Source organism: Dipodomys spectabilis, unplaced genomic scaffold, assembly GCF_019054845.1.
Source record: "Dipodomys spectabilis isolate Male_0828 unplaced genomic scaffold, ASM1905484v1 ptg000281l, whole genome shotgun sequence".
NCBI classification, from domain to species: domain Eukaryota; kingdom Metazoa; phylum Chordata; class Mammalia; order Rodentia; family Heteromyidae; genus Dipodomys; species Dipodomys spectabilis.
In genome coordinates this window covers 1,314,492-1,329,602 of record NW_024870958.1, presented here as the reverse complement: position 1 = coordinate 1,329,602, position 15,111 = coordinate 1,314,492, and the positions used below count along the sequence as shown (strand labels likewise).

Sequence of the window (15,111 nt, the reverse complement as noted above, 5' to 3'; positions counted from 1 at the left end):
CCCCACACCAACGTTGTAAAGTTCGTTTTCGACATGAAAACTTGTACTTCTCATTGTTGCAACAGGTCCACCTTTATCCTTAAACGACCAGTTTTTCCCCATCTCCTCCACAAATTATACCGGCATGAAATAGAGTGAAAACAGGGGTTATATTGTGGGGGAGGGACATACAAAGCAACAAAGAAATAATCTTATAAATGCGTTAGAAACAAACGCATGAAAGAAAAAAAACGTTAAAATACATATTTAAGGGTTCATTTTCCTAACATCACATTATCTGACCTTTTCTGCTTGACTCATACATATACTAGATATTGCAAATAAGGGAAACCATGGGACCTATGTTTCTTTGGGCTTAGCTTACTTCACGTAATATATTTTTTTCCAAGCCTTTCCATTTCCTAACAAAGGGGGAAATGTCATTCATTTTGATGGAGGCATAGAATTCCATTGTGCATATATACCACATTTTCTTGATTCATTCATCTACTGAGGGGCATCTGGGTTGGTTCCATATCTTAGCTATGGTAAATAATGCTGCAATAAACATAGTTGTGCTGGTAGCTTTAGTGTGGTCTTACTTGTAAACATTTGGGTAAATGCCCAAAAGTGGGATTGCTGGGTCATAGGGGATCTGTATGTGAAGTCTTTTGAGGAACTTCCATACTGCTTTGTAAAGTGGTTGAACAAGTTTACACTCCCACCAACAATGAAGTAAGGTTCCCTTCTGTCCACATCCCCTCCAGCATCTGTTGTTGCTATAGTTCTTGATTTTTGTCATTCTAACTGGAGTGAGGTGGTATCTCAATGTTGTTTTGATTTGCATTTCTTTAATGGCTAGAGAGGTTGAGCATTTCTTCATGTGTCTATTGGCCATCCTTCTTTCTTCTTCAGAGAAGTTTCTCTTTAAGTCTTTCGCCCACTTATTTATTGGGCAGTTGTTTCTTTGAGAATTTGTTGTTGAGGGATTTAATTTTTTTGAGTTCCAAGTATATTATAGATACGAGATCCTTGTCCATTGTATGGCTAGTGAAGATCTTCTCCCAATCCGTGGGCTTTCTATTGATCTTACTAGCTATGTCCTTTGCCATGCTGAAGCTCTGAAACTTCATGCAATCCCATTTGTCCAACCTTTCTTTGATTTGTTGTGTTTCCGGGTCTCTATTAAGAAAATTTCGCCCTGCGCCAAGGAGACCTAGGGTTTCTCCTATTCCATCCTGTAATGTTTTCAGTGTCAGCTTTGACTCCGAGGTCTTTGATCCATTTGGAGTTGCCGCTGTTGCAGGTTGATCTATAAGGATCTAGCTTTATTTTTCTACAAGTAGTTAACCAATTTTGCCAGCACCATTTACTGGAGAGGCTGTCTTTCTTCCATTCTATTTTTTTAGTTCCCTTATCGATGATTAGATGGCTATAGGTCTGTAATTTCATTTCTGGGTTTTCAATTCTATTCCATTGGTCCTGAGGTCTGTTCTTATGCCAGTACCAAGCTGTTTTGATTACTATGGTTTTATAGTAGAGTTTGAAATTTGGTATTGATATTCCTCCAGCAGTGTTCTTTCCGTTGAGGAGCCTTTTTGCTATTCGGGCTCTTTTATTGTTCCATATGAATTTTTGGATTGCCTCTTCTATTTCCTTGAAGAATGAGGTTGGAATTTTGATAGGTATCGTGTTGAATTTGTAGATAGCCTTGGGAAGTATTGCCATTTTCAAGATGTTAATCTTTCCAATCCAGGAGCATGGGAAGTTTTGCCATTTTCTAAGTTCTGTTTTGATTTCCTTTTTCAAGATGTTAAAGTTTTCATCGTAGACCTCCTTCACTTCTTTGGTTAAGTTAATTCCTAAGTATTTTATTTTTTGTGGGGCTATTACAAATGGAGTTGCTTTAGGATCACATTTCTAACAGTGTACACTCAACATATGTAATGTGCATGTTCATCTATCTTTATATGAATTCTTGAGTTAAAAATCTAGGCTACAGCTTAGCCTTTACACTCACAAAATGTTTGTAATTTAAAAATTGATACTACTGGAGAAATAAAACCTAAGAATGTAAAGGAGTCTGGGAAGTTCAATTTGCATCCAGCCTGGGCAGAACAGTCTTTGAAAACTATATATAATTAACCAGCCAAAAGCTAGATTGGAAAAATGGCTCAAGTATTGGAATACCAGTCATTCGCAAGATTGCTGAATAAGATTTTGAGGCTTTTGCATGCATACATGCAATCATACAAATATATACAGAGGCACTTATATGTGCAAAAATACACATATGAAGCAACTCTCAGAATATGTGGAAAAGTTAGAAAACAATAGAAAATATGCTCAGAGTAAGACTAGAATCAAGTGATAATTGTTAATTTTAGAAAGTCCTCAAGTGAACTTTCTTCAAAAAAGTTTGACTATTACATAGATAGGGACCAGAGATAATAAGAGAGTCAAGTAATCATTATTAAAGGGATTGGATCCATGGAGGAATGAATCAGAGACTCCTGCAGGTGCATCTGATAATGTTCATATCCTGTGTCAAATGTTAGAACATCTTTGAAAAGAATAAATGAACACTCTGAGCACTACAGTGGATAATATTACTGAGAAGTTTAGAATTGCTAGTCTGTATCTAGATTAAATAAACAAGAAACTATGGCAGGGCAATGTAATATAAGCCTAGAATTCTAGCACTCAGACTAAGATAGGAGATTAGATAGTGGAATTACACAGTGATACCTTCGCTGGACCAGGTAGTATAATTTTGTCTTAATAAAATAAACCAAACAAGAAAGGAATACACTGTTGGAAGGTTGGGATAATTTTGTCATTATGTTTTGAGAAGTCAAGTTTCCTATTGAAATGCAACTCATATATAATCCTCAGTTGTGTTTTAAATGCTCTCTTCATTACAGAACATTCTTAGATGCAAAATGGTTCGTGATTCCCATCCAAAATTTGAAAAAGTAAGTAATCATCACTCTGTTAGATTCCAAGGAAAGGATGAAGGATTACAAAAACTTAAGCCTGGAGAAATAGCAAAGTTAATCTAATGAAGGACTATGTAGATCTTGCTAAATTAGAGTTTAGATTTAAAATGAATATTTTGGTTTTGATTGTAATTTCATATTCTATAGGATACTTACAAAATTCTTTTTAAGTAGAGTGTTAAATTGACAAATTTACAAATGTTTCTTGCATTCTATTTGCCTAGAATATTCTTTCATGAGAGTTATAATTAGAACTCAGTTAATAGATAATTCCAACATTTCATGTATAAAATGATAATGTGAATAATGTAGACAGAGTTGCCAACAAATGGATGATATTAATTTATAAATTTAGAAAAAGGGCAATTTTTTGAAGCTTTGGTATAACATGGTATGAAGAGAATAATTGTGTGACATCTTTCTTCTACCTGTATGTAACACAGGAAGCAAATTCCTCAATTGCGTGCCTTTGTATACAGTGAGAAAAATGCTAGGTTTGGGATTTGTTTTTATTTTTGTTTTATTGGTTTGTCCTATGGCTTGAACTCTGGGACTGGACACTGTCTCTGAGCCTGTTTATGCTCAATGCTCATGCCCTACCACTTCAACCTCAGCTCACTTGTGTCTGTCTTTTGCTGAGAAGTTTGTTGGAGATAAGAATCTAGGGATCCTTCCTGCCTGGGTGGGCTTTTGTCAACATCTACTGCATTGAGGTCCCTGGATAATGGTAACGAAATCACCAGTATATAGGGGATGCAGAGTGCAAACAGCAATTGCCACTGCATGCTGTGCTTTATTTAAGTGGTATTTAAGGACAAGCAAGCATGATCTTTGCCAAGATTTGGTCAGAAGACATTCACACAAAAATTTCAACAGATACATTTTTACTTGAACTATGAGGCAATGTCTTGGTATATTATTATCTAAACTATTTTAGAGCAAGCTCAAACCACTTCTTCAATATCAGGAAAATGCTTGACCAGCTGCTCATCTATGTTTAAGCAAGCAGAAGAGCTACTTCCTCAGCTCCCAGGAGTCTGTGACATGTGTTTTGAGACAGGGAGAAAGAACATTTTCCCTCTCCAGCCCGGCATGCCAAGAGCTTTCCTAATACTCAAACATAGTCCTCAGATAATCCTGAGGCCAGAGCCTACATCATTTTGCCCCTTTAACATAGACCCTGAGTCTTCACAATTTCCTTCTTTTTTCTTTTGTTTTAAAAGTAAAGCTTTCCACAGGGTTATCATAGACACTTGCACTGGTTTCATAAACATGAAATATAACAGTACAAGTGCAAACAAAATAATAACAATCATGTAGTGGCCATAGTTTCAGCAAACACCTGCATATGCCTGGATTCAGATGTAAAGTCTTTGCAGGCCCTTAAATATGTATTCACATCCCCAGATTCTTTAATAGGCAATAGGGCTCGTCTACAGTCCTCATTAGCATTCTCATGAGCCAACATGTGCAGCAGTTGTTGCCGTGGAGCCTCTCCCACAACAGTACGTTCCAAGGTCACTTTCAATCATGACAAAATTTCAACATAGGGTTTACTAGGTTTTTGAATTACTTTAGTCCAAGAGCCATAATGCTCTCCTACCGGTGGAATCCTTTCCCATGCCTCAATTCCTATGTCTCTTAACTGCTCATGGATCTCTTCAGGAGAGTTTACTTTTATATGAGCATCCGCTTATTGTTCTGTTCCACTTAACATGGGAAACGTTATGATCTGCAGGTGTGGATTACTGCTCTGTGCATTTTGTCTAGCCCTTTTTGTACATAACTCAGTAAACCACAGTTGCCATTGTAGGTATTTAGGTGTCTTAAGCAAGGCACTACAAAGCATCTTCCAATCCATGGGAGCAAAATTATTGTAATATCGGGCAAGCCCATTAAGCAATTCCTTAACATAATGATACTGAGGACCATACAACTGCCTTCTTAAGTTTACCAATATCATCAACAACAACACCTTCATATCTGGCTGGTTGAGCTATACCATTTATAAGGGGTGGTCGAATTACAGGATAAGAAAAAATAGGCAGTTCATCATCAAACTCACTGTATTTCTTTTGGATCCAACCCTTCCAATTGTTTAATAAATGCATCATCAATATTAGAAGCACCATCATTTGTAAATTGTTTACCAAAAATATCATGTACATTAAATTGTAACTGAGCAATCAATTGAGGAGCTGTAGAATTTCCAGATAAATACTGCTGTATTAAATTCTAATCATGTATAGATTTATTACATTTTACATTAGTAATGCAAAAGGTAATAAAATTCCAATCACATTTTAACAATAACTGTTTTTCCACAACCAATAACTTTTTTCCTAACCATCCCACTGTCTGTTTAAGAATATTAATCTGTGTTTATAATAGAGCATAAATTTCTACCTGTGAGACCCACAATTCATATGAATCCCGGTGCCATTCTTCCACAAAGTGCTTAGTTTGTAAGGCAGTGTATAGGGCAATTCCAGACACCACAGCAACAGTGGTAATAGAAATTAAGTTTAAGATCACAGATACAATGGCTCCAATCATACGCTTTGTACGTTTTAGTAGTTTGGTAAAAATTCAATAACACTATCCAAAGGATTTTGGGACCATTTTCTTCCTAATTCATCAGGTAGCCAAATATGAGTTCTTTGTTGTAATATCATAGTACTATCACTGTCATTAAAATTAAGAGAGGAATTAATGCAAGAATAAGGAGACAATTAAAACAAGAAATAGTAGGAGAAAATGTAAAATTTCCCACTAAAAATACATAAGGCAGAGGTACACAAGCAGTTACATCATAAGATTTGTACAAAGTAAAATTATAAGTGGACGTAGAGTTCGACTTCCCTGAAAATGATCCATTTGATAGCATCACGGGTTTCAGCACCGCTCTGACCTTCCAAAGATGAGTCTGAACAGCAGTGGGTGCAGTCATGAAAGCCCATCGAGCATCTGCAATGCCTCCATCTCCCCAGGCCATCAGTTGATCTCCAGTAAGTGATTCATTAATGGTTTCCAGCATCCTAGTAACATTTGATAAATCACATCTGGTAATATTCCATTCTGAACATGTATTAATAAACTGTCCAAAAGGTCCCCAATTAATAAAATTATTGAACACTTTTCCAAATTTTCCTCTACACTCTTGCCACACAAAAGGCTGATATTTTAAATCAATATAAGTAAAATCGGGACACATAGGTAAGGATAACTTGCCATCAAAGGTGACACTTTCCCAACTATTATTAATGGACCAAGTAGTTAATCGCTGCAGCTGTGTTCTAGAATTGGAAGTGCGTTTCCCAGGTAAAACCCAATGTTGCCAATTCATAACTAAACATGGAGGAGGCCCCAGACAAACAGGCAAGGGATGAGTATAGTAAGTAAAATTTAAAAAGCTACCATCATCCTTATTGTAAAATGTCAAATTATTCCAAGGAGGAGACAAAACAGCAGGAACATTATTGACGGCTATATCCATGTCTCCCCAAACAACAGGTTCCAATAAAGGAGGGTTAGGAACAAAGGCCCAATAAGTTAAATTAGCATTAGCATGGACAGAGTTTACAGTAAGCAGGGCACACATGGCCAAGAACAAGTTCTCAGTCGTGACAGGTTTACCATTGCATTGTAACATCTTTTGCCTTCTCCAGTCAACTTTTTAATCTGCCCCCAGGTGGGCAGTGGGGATTTCTTTTTCCTCAACTGGTGGCCGATTCCTTGCAGGATATGGGGCTGTCCTCACTGGGCCGCGTCTGTATCCATCAGGCAGGAAGCTAATATTGTTTCCATCCTGTGTAGACAGAAAACCCTATCCTTGCCCCTTATGTAATAATGTTCCTAGTTGCTATTCTGCATCCAATGCAATCTTAATCCATACGGGAGCATTTAAATAAAGTTTTTCTGATATTTGTTCAAAATGGCACTCAGCGCTAGTTAAAATATCTCCTTGTGGTAAGTTTAAAATATTAAGAACAAAAAGAGCTTGATGTAAAATTATTTTAGGATTTTGCATGGAAAACCACAAAATATTCATACCTTCATCCAAACTTTTCCTCCTTTTAAATTTTTTGATTTGTTGTTTTAGTGTTCAACTATGCTTCAGCAAGCAGAAGAGATACTTCCTCAGCTCCCAGGAGTCTGTGACATTTGTTTTCAGATAGGGAGAGAGAACATTTTCCCTCTCTAGCCTGGCTTGCCAAGAGTTTCCTAATACTCAAACACAGTCCTCAGATAATCCTGAGGCCAGAGCCTGCATCATTCTGCCCCTTCAACATAGACCCTTAGTCTTCACAATCTTTGAACTGTAATCTTCCAATCTTCACCTCCTGATTATCTATGATAGTTAAAAAAGTATAAATATAAATAATATTTTCAAGAATACCAGTGGAGGAAAAATGATGCAACCCTGTTTATAGTGGTGTTCTTTCCAGAATATGGAGGGCATCACATTAGCAGAGGTGCAGTGTATTTTCACAATGGACATAAGCTATTCTTGATATGAATTAAGGGAATTTTGAGGTGCGCCCTACAAGTTGGAAACTGGTGGGCTAGGATGAGTTTATGGCATGAATCCTGTGATTGATGGTCATAGAAATAATAGCTTAATCTGATAAACAACTGCTTACTTTTGAAGAATTAATTATCACATGCTTCATAGTTTTATCCCACATCAGAATGTGGCTCTTTTTCTGTTCACTTCTCAGTCTGTAACACCCCATTGGAAAATGCATCTACTGCAGAATTACATAACATGCAAACAGGTATATTTTGAATCTCTCAGGTATGGAATGTTCAGAATTTGAAAATGAGTAGTTATTAGTCATAGGAATTTTGAAGAACACATACATTCTTTCCTATTAACAACTTATTTACTTTTAAAAGTTATGGGTTTCCATAGAATTAAATTGTTTTCTGTTTTAGTATAACAAAGTATTAATTTATTCTATTTTCAAAATATTGGCAAGTATATTGTGAAAAAATTGTCTAGTTGGTATCATTCAAGTTGATGACCCTCTGATAAAGAAGAGGTAATTAATTCAAATTAGATGCCAAATAATACTGATTTTTAAGTTACTACATAAAGAATAATATTTACTCTACCAAAACAGTGAAATTTTATTTCATCAGCTTATTTTTTAAATTTAATTTTAATGTGAAAGTGATGTGCACTGTGGTTACAGTCATTATAAGGTAGTGATTACATAACTTTTCAAACTTGTTATCCCCTCTCTCATTTTTCTCAGTTTTTCCTTCACCCTAATACCCCTCCCAAGTTGTAATGTACATTTCCAACTTATTGTCTTTTGAGAAATGCTATTACATTGGTTTGCTGTTTGTCCTTTGTCTCGCCATTTTTTTTTGTTCCTGTTCCCTTCCCTAATTAAGGTAAATGTATACACAATACACAGGGTACCAAAATCAAACACAGCAGGGGATAAACCATAGGGGAACATCTCAAAGAAAATAGAGATCACATAGTACATCAAAAAAAGCAACCGCAAATAAATATCTGTTTCCATATCTTGGAGTTCATTTTGCTCAGCATCAGCTTATATGGTCAAATATATGCATAACAAAGCCCCTGGAAAATAGTAGTTTCATGGACACTATATCATGAAAACAACATGTCAACTGTTTTTGATGGTAAAGGTGGGAATAAGATTGGTGAATTCACGATATTGATAAAGGAATTTCAAAAGATTTAAAAATTTATGACAGGTAAATTTTAATTGTTCAAACTTTTTACCAACTTAGCCTATTAAGAAAATTTAACATTGTCTGGGAAAATAGGCTTTCATGCAAAGAAATCCATGGAGACTTAGCTGAGAGGGAGCAATGTGGGTGAATATGGCTCATTTTCACACTAAACAAACAAACCTCACAAACCTTGCTATAAATCCTGTAGGTTCCCTTGAGAATTGTCCTTACCCAGGAAATATACTCTCACTGTGTAAAACAAAGTTGTAGTGGAATTTAAATTCAAAATTCTTTTTAAAAAAGACATCAAAATTTGTGAATTGACATTTAATAACCAAACAGTAATTCTCTGAAAAAGAAGGAAATATAATTCAAAATCGCTTGACTTTATTAAAAGTAAGAGAAAAGAGTAATGAAGAGAGATGAGAGAAACCATAGAGGACTGTTTTCTCTCTGGTGGTGTAATGGTTTCTTGATCTTGATTCTTCCATTCTATCTTCATAAGCTATGAAGTCACAGCTCAGGACTGGAGTAACCAGTTCAGACAAAGAATACTCACAGAATGGGGGCTGGGAAAGTGGCTCAGTGGTAGAACGCTTGCCTTGCATGCCTGAGGCCCTGGGTTCAATTCCTGAGCATCACATAAGCAAAAAAAAAAAGCCGGAAGTGGAGCTGTGGCTCAAGTGGTAAAGCGCTAGCCTTGACCAGAAGAGCTAAGGGACAATGCCAAGGCCCAGAGTTCAGGCCCCACGACCGGACCAAAAAAAAAAACAAAACACACACACACAGAAGAAAATATTAGCAGTAGATGTAGGTGATTTATAACCTTAGACAATCTATTTAAATCTCTTCAAAATTCTCCCCTACCCTAAACTGCCCTCTTTGAACAGCTTTGTTTACTTTTCCCAAGACTGCCCTCCATTAACTGTTTAAAATTTTGTGAGGTCATATACATACTTTCTAGAGATTGCTGTTTGTTTGTAATTTTTGTGTGTTTTTGTTTGTAGTTGTGTTTTTAACTGAATTTCAAAAGGTTGTGCAAGTTTGTTACAATTAAATATGTCCATCTAATTGTCCAATGCTCTTGGATCAGTCACTCCTATCATTGTCAACCAACCCTTTCTCCATGATTTATTTCAGATTTATCACTTCCTTTATTACATGTGTACATTGAGTATTCTAGCTGTACTTGCTCCTTGTTCCATTTTTCATTCATTCTATGTCTTTACTATTATTCCTTTCTGGTTTCAACTTCCTGATATTCATTCTATTAAACTGTCTGTTAATACTTTGAAAGGTTTATATACATTTCATGGAGTTTCAATCCTACATATACTTAAACTGATGTCAGCATATACTTCCATAATTCATTCATCTGTAATTACAATTTGCAAGACTGGAGACATGAAGCATCTAAACATGATTTTATTCTCATCTTTTTGGAAGATTAATCTTTAGTCAACAAGAAAGTTTAAAAATCGCTTAGAATTTATAGCTAACTACCAGTTTTTATAAATGGCTTTGTGCAACGGTGTGTGATTATTTTATTTTACATAGGATATTTTCTACTACCTATAAGTTTTGGAAAAAGAAGAAAACTAAAATTTACTACTATAGAGGAATATGATAGAAATAGAAGATAGATTTTAGGTTTGTCACATCTCTGATCAGTACCCATATTCAAGACTTAAAGTCGTATTTATTACTATGTTAGACAGATAGGGAAAATATATGATAAGGCAACACATGATAAGGCAACTATTAGTGACTTTTTAAAATGTACCTTCTTATGTGATGAAATTTACTTTATTAGCTAATATTTGGGTTTGAATTATGGGAGGCTGATCTATTTAACACATTTCTGGAAGGCACCTACTGAACAACGCAAATGGTGGGAGATACTATTTCTACACTTTAATTAATGATTGAACTTATTTTGCATTAGTGCTGGGTAAATAAATCAACTCTATTGTAACTTGATTCCTACACTTGAAAAACTTTTAATGTCACTATCATCTACTTGTCAAGTGTTATTTTGGTGAATATGATTCTAGAAAGTTTATTTGAAAAGGAATATACTTGAAGGAGATTAAATGTAGGTTATCATTGGTTTGAGAATGACAACATTTTTATACTACAGAACCAAGTTTTACTGAAGTACCAGTGTTTTGAAGCACTAGGGTCTTCTCAATTAGTTTTTTTAAATTATATTTGACATCTAAGTCAAGTTTTCCTAGCCTTGGTAGAACAATTATGGATCTATCATTCCAGGAAATTTTTTGGCCTACTTATGCTGGACTGAAATCTTTCATTCATCATTAGCAGAGAGGTATTAAAAATAATCTTGTGACATTTGTGATTTTGTTTACTAATATGGGCTTGTCATCTGTAAATTGAAAGTTTGAACTACAGTACTTTCACTCATATTTTGTGATCTCCTCTTTCATTTGAAGTTGCCTTAAATTTCACAATTGCTTGCTGCTAATTACTGCAAGGAATTGGGGCCCTGAAATATTCTAGGAAATGAAAAATTGAGATGGGTCTTCAATTACTTTCTGTTAGCATTTTGGATGGGCCAAGGTTAGAAGACTTGCCATTGTTATCTGATGATGCAGATAACCTGGGACCTGGTATCCTCGGACCCGTGGGTACTGTAGAAGAATAATAGCTTTTAGGCATAATATGGAGAAAAACACTTTGGGATCAGCGAGTTAGTACAATAAACAAAGCAGCAGTGTAAAATCTCTTCTAGATTAGAGGAAAACAATACTGTTTTTTTTTTACTATGTGAATTCAGAAGACCAAGAACACTTAGAAGGTATCACAAGTTTATACCAAAGACATTGCATTGATACTTTTTATATTCGAATATATATTCTAAACCTAATTATTTATGTTCCAATCTATTTATGGGAATAAATTTCAATTTATTTGTCAAATTATAAATTAATTCTAGTAAGATTTACTGTGTGAAATTTAAGATCAGCACATATAAATATAAAATATATAAGTATATATAATATAAGAAATTGTTATGCATTGTTCTGTTGTGGTTAGGGTATCAAAGGCAAATCTGTTTTAAAGTATTATTCCATTATCTCTACCTCAGTTTTTGGTAGAGTTAGACCTAAAGCTTTACCATTTGTAAATGTAAAGCCTGGAGGCAAGAGGAAACACTTTGATTTAAACATTACCAATTTAAGGCCTAATATCGAGGAGAAATATATAGACTTCTCCAGGAGCTATGAAAATATTTGGTGATGGAAAGTCAGTAGTGTAAGTTCCTGCCTGGTTGTATGGTAGACAGGCCAGGATATTAAGTAAACATGCATATGAACAACATTTTCACCTTCTTGGCTTTAACTACTTTTGAAATAATAGGTAAAATAAATATTATATATATATATATTGTTGTTTGGGTCCAGTCATGGGGCCTGAAATCTGGGCCTGGGCCCTGTCCCTCAGCTCTTCAGCTCAAGGCTAGTGCTCTACCACTTGAGCCACAGCACCACTTCCGGCTTTTTTCTTTTTCCTTATGTGGTGCTGAGGTATCAAACCCAGGGCTTCAGACATGCAAGGCATGCACTCAGCCAACTTCCCAGCCCAAACAATTATATTTTGATAAAATACCTTCTATTCTGAACAGTTCGGTCTGAAGTGTTCATCTCTCTATGATCCCTTGTAACTAAGATTAGTTTTGTTCCAGTAAGACAATCTATGCTGTCAGTGTAAGATATTCTGGTTGGTCTGTTCCTACATGGAAGAAGGGTAAGGGTCAGGAAGACATTTGTGCCACAGAGACCTCATTTAGGAAATTTTAAGCTGCAGAAGTTTAGAAGTGGATCTTAACCAAGGCTTACTTTGAATCCATTAGCTCCACAAAGATAACTCAGTTGATAAATAAGTACTTGAAAAGCCATCACCTTTGGACTTAGCTGTAAAGGCTTCAAAATATGATCAAATTTAAAATGAAAATGACAAAATAGTTATTGACAAAAAATTGCAAATGTGAGTAATCGACCAAACAATATAATTTTTTTCCACTATAGACAGAAATTTAGAGAAATAAGATCAATAGCATTTTTAGGAACAATAAGGGTTCCTTGTTACAAATAGGCAACCATGAATATGTGCCTGTATAAAGATTGCATCAATAACTACTTAAATTTAGAGGTTACTACATGCTTCAGCAGCAGGTCTACCCAAATTACAACAATACAGAGATTAAAATAGTACTTGCACAAGGATGGTATGAAAATTTGTGAAGTATTCCATATTTTTCATTCTTCAAATGCAAGAAATGAAAAACAGTTGTTAAAAAGTTGATTACAAAAATACAAGTGTAACAATACATGTAATTCATAGAATTAAAGGTTAGTTTGACATCAGTGTATTAAATCTTCACCTTAGAAAGGCCCTTAGATAGCATAACCTTTATAAAACTTGAAATTAGATAACATTGTCATTTTATTCCAAAGAAATAAAATTTAAACCATGCTCATAGGGGCTTCCGGGAAGATAGTGGAGGAGAAGCTGAAGGCTAAACAAGCTCTCGCATAGAAAGCAGTTTTAGAGTTCCAGTGAACAGTCCTAAGCCAGAGAATCACACCAAGTGTGCCATCACAGTACACAGAGTTAGGCCAGAGAGGGAAAACCCAGGCAAGGAGACAGATCTGAGCATTTGCCAGCAGCTTCGGCAGCAGCGGTGGCCATAGTCGCCATCCTGTAACACAGAGAGTCCAGGACAAAGGAGCCACATGCGGTTGGTGAGCAGATTCTACTCAACACCAGCAAGAACTGACAAGGAGCAGACATCTTCATCCTGCGGTTCACAGACCAGAGACGACCCAGGAACCAAGACTCGGTGAAAGTAGAAGCTTAACGTCCTCACTCCTTCTCAGGGAGCAGAGGAGAGAAGGCCAACCCTCCCCCCCACAACCGGACATCTCCATCTTGGATACTGACAAAGCTCAGTGGAGCTGCTAGCTCCAACTAAGGCCTTGGAAGAAAACTAGAGTCATTTACCAGGTCACAAGAACCTAAATTGACGTGCCAGACTCAGCTTCACCTCGGGAAATGTCACCCAGCTCAGGCGCAAGCCCCAGGAATGGCTTTCTTCACTGGGTAATCAGAGCCAGAGGCTGCCCCTCCCTTAAGCAGCCTTGACAATCAATTGAAATTCAGTAAACATAAACCCAGAGAGTGGCTCCAGCCTGGGCTCGTGAGTTTCTAACAAGCTAGCCCTCAGGAAAAGCTAATGTTTGCTGAAAAGCCTCAACTCTACCCAGAACCTAGCCTCATCACAGCATCTCCAAACGAGGAAAAAGCCATCTCCCTCTTTGTGATAATCAAAGCAGATCCCCCTCTCATTAAAGTAACCTGAGAGGAGGATCACAAAATCCTGGGTAAAGCAGAGCAATTTTTGGCCTGTTGAAACTTACTTAAGAAACCAACCAAGCCACAGGAAAATCAAACACAACAAGCAGATCAGAGACTCCAACAAGAGGCTGGTTACAGACACAAGGGAGATACAGGATTTTTCCCACCACTCCCAAAAAAATCAAAATATTTTTTCTTTTTTTTGTACATTTTATAAAAAAAATTTTCTAAAACTTTTTTTTAATTTTTAATTTTTACCTTTTTTGAAAAAAAAATATTTCCTAGTAACTTTTTTTCCCTCTTATACTTCTTATTTTAGGGGTATATTTGTGTGTGTGTTTTTCTTTCTTTTTTCTTCTTTAAATTTTTTTTTTGTTTTTTGTTTTGCTCTATTGAACTTCTGATCTTTTTTTCTTTCTTTCTTATCCTTTTCACCTTTTCTTCTCTTTCATTCTTTTTTATGTGACTTAATTGTTTTTCTACACATCCTCAGATACACCCATAGTCGATTATTAGACCTTCTCCTCCATTGTGTACACACTTAATCCACAAATTTATTACTCAGTTCAAAACCTCTTAGACTTAAATTCCTTGATAGCAGTAGTACCTCTTTATACCTATATAATATTTTAGTTATTTTTATTTTTAAGTTTTTCACATCTCCTTTATATCCCTCCTCTTCCGCATTATATGCATGTTCTTCTCTCAATATTTCGTTTTCGTATCTACATAATATTTTAATTTTTACTTTTCTATTTTTTCTAGTCTCTTTTTTTCCCCTTTCTCTTTCTTCTTTTTTTTTCTCTCTCTACTTTCATCCTATTCAACCTATTTCCTGTTTTGAGATTAGGACTTAGTTAACTCTCCCTGTGCCTTCCCACATCTCTCTATTCCTATTTTTTACCCACATCTCTCCCTAAACCTAATAATTTCTGGCTTGCCAAATTTGCATTTGCGGTTTGTAGCCCATTAATATATAGTTGTTTGACGTTGAATAGATGTATCCATTGAACGAGATTGTATCTGCAGACTATTGACT

The 15,111-nt window shown here is 35.8% G+C and overlaps 1 pseudogene; it reads left to right on the top strand.

Annotated features, from left to right (window-relative positions):
• Nucleotides 1–12,874: 12,874 nt before the first annotated feature.
• LOC122126507 lies at nucleotides 12,875–12,974 on the top strand (annotated as a pseudogene).
• Nucleotides 12,975–15,111: the final 2,137 nt, after the last annotated feature.